At 39.9% G+C, this 2,744-nt stretch overlaps 1 protein-coding gene across 1 annotated transcript in view; it reads left to right on the forward strand.

Moving 5' to 3' along the window:
* Window positions 1-2,744, forward strand: part of TTC18 (tetratricopeptide repeat domain 18) — a 146,918-nt gene that overhangs the window by 85,844 nt on the left and 58,330 nt on the right. The gene's annotated exons all lie outside the window — the stretch shown is intronic.

Consider the following 2,744-nt stretch of genomic DNA (forward strand, 5'->3'; position numbering starts at 1 on the left):
CCATTTTGAATAATATTGCATGAGTTCCTTGTTTTTCACTGCAGAGTAGTATTCCATTGTGTGACTATACCACCACTTCTCTATCCATTCGTTTGTTGATGGACACTTTGGTTTTTCAACTCCTTGCTATTGTGAACAAAGCCATGATAAACATGTGTGTGCATATATCTGCTTGGATGTCAGTTCCAGTAGTGGAATTTCTGGGTCGAATGGTATCTCTATTTGCAACTTTTTGAGAAAGCGCACACCACTTTCCACAGTGGTTGCACCATTTTACACTCCCATCAACAGTGAATAAGGGTTCTAGTTTCTCCACAACCTTGCTAGCATTTGTTGCTTGCTGTTCTGTTAAATTTTGCTATTCTGCCTGGGGTGAGATGATATCTCATAGTTGTGTTGTCTATCTTGTTTTATATATATGTTATATAACATTCAAAAACATTTTTTTCCTACTGAGAAAAGGGTGTTGTTGTTATGTGCCATCGAGTCACCTGTGACTGTACATTAACCCAAGTACAGCAGTTCTGAACCCTGCCCTGTCCTGAGCCAGTTTCACTAATTTCAACACAACAACCCCTATTGCCCCAGTTACTGTATCAATCCATTTCATCCGTGGTCTTCCTCTCCTGTGCTTCCTCTACACTTCTGACTATGATGTCCTCCTGCAAGGACTGGTCTCTCCTGGCCAGCTTGGTTTCACCCTCTCCAAGACAGACCTCTTTGTTTTCTTGGTAGTCCATGGTATGTTCAAGACTCTTCTCCAGCACCACAGTTGATTCTTCTTCTGTCATCTTTAGTCATTGTCCAGTTCTCTGAAGCATAACAAGTAATTGTGAAGACTATAGCCTGGTTTAGGCGCTTCTTAGTTTCTAGACTGACATTGTTCCTTGTCAGCACTCTGGAGAGGTCTCTGACAGTAGATTTTTCCAGTGCAATTTATCTTGTGATTTCCTGACTGCTGGTGTTAGGAATGGTGACTATGGAGCCGAGCAAGCTGTAAGTCTTAATAACTTCAATCTCCTCTCCATATATCATGCTGCTACAAAATCAACAATTTTGATAACTGAAAATTGACAGTTGTTTTTCAGTTATCATATGTATGTCTTGTCTTTCTTGGGCTTTTGGTTGGCTACTGAATGAATACATTAGACCCTTTTGGATTTTGGTTGAGAATTTACATAGCTTACATTTTTACTCTTTGGTTCTTTGTTATTTCTATTAACCCATAGCACTATTTTTACAAGTGTTAAAATACCAACCTAAAGAAAATTCATAAATTTGTAATGAAAATGAAAATATAAAAACACCCAGATTCCCAGAAAATCTATCTGTACAGCTTATGCAAAACCTGTACTTGGACTGGGAGAATAGAACAGAGCAAAGAAACGCTACATGGTTCAAAATCAGGAAAGGAGTGTGACAGGGATACATCCTGTCTTCTTACCTTTTCAGTCTATGGGTGGAACATCATACAGGAGGCTGGTCTTTAAGAGTAAGAAAGTGGCATCAGAATTGAAGGAAGACTCATCAACAACTAGCATTATAGTCATGACACAATCTTGCTTGCTGAAGCTGAGGAGGGCCTGAAGCATCTGCTGCAGAATGTCAAGGGCTAAAGTCTTCAATAAAGATGTTCAAGAATCGTTTCCAGTACCATAACTTGAAGGGGTCAGTTCTTCTGTCATCCTTAGTCATTGTCCAAATCCAGAGTGTTAGCCCTAGGAGAAGGCTTTCTGTAGGATGTCAGCTTTGGGGAGTGTCCTTTCAGTGTCTGTAGGCCCAGTGTTCCCTGGAGAACTACATGTGTCTTGACATGAATTTTCTCATGAGTATAGAAGGTCCTCAGCGTGGGAATCCTGGGTCTTCATTCTTGGTGGCAGTCACATCTCCTTTGTCTCCTTGCCTGTTGAATCTCTTTCATATTGTTAAAAAGAAGTTTTACTAAAGATACAACCTAATCCTGCCTCTTTCACATAACTACCTCCATTAAATCATCTAAAAAAACCCAACAAAACAAAACCCTATTACCATCAAGTTGGCTCATAAGTGACCCGTCAGTGGGTTTTCAGACTGCTCAGTGCAGCTCTTGAGGACTATGCCACCATCATACAGGATAAGATCACAAAGATTACATAAAATCACAAAATATAGAATAATTACCTAACAGGAGGCTCTGGTGGTATAATGTTGCTAACCCAAAGGCAGTGTCTCTCTAGTGGTTCAAATCCACCATCAGCTCCTTAGGAGAAAGAGCTGACCAATCCCGTGTGATTTACAACCTCCCAAAACCCACTGAAGGATCAGCTATGAGTCAATTGTGACTCAATGACAATGAAAGAATCTCATTTTTTTAAAAAACTTTTGAAAAATATCATCAAATTGACCCCTGAAAGTTTGCAGTTCTACAAGAGAATTATTTTTTTTTCTTAAGCTTTATTTTTTTTTTCAATAATTTCAATGAGCATCTACAGAGATTTTGGATTTCCATTCACTCATTGCCTCACTTTCTCCCCGCCCAGCCCCCTCCCCACTAGTTTGCTCCTCTCTTTCAAAAGTAAGAGAAACACTCCCTCCCTGGGACACAATCCCCCCACACCCCTCCCGCCACCCCAAGTAAATTCCACTATGCAACCTTAATTGTGGACTCTTGTGATAACCATAATACCCTATCATACATCGCTTTTAAATTATTCACTCCCTCATCTGTTTTAGTGCAGTATACACAATTTATCCAGTTTTTCTCA

The sequence above is a fragment of the Elephantulus edwardii genome, unplaced genomic scaffold, assembly GCF_000299155.1.
Source record: "Elephantulus edwardii isolate Elephantulus edwardi_28Jun2011 unplaced genomic scaffold, EleEdw1.0 scaffold00058, whole genome shotgun sequence".
Lineage (NCBI taxonomy): Eukaryota > Metazoa > Chordata > Mammalia > Macroscelidea > Macroscelididae > Elephantulus > Elephantulus edwardii.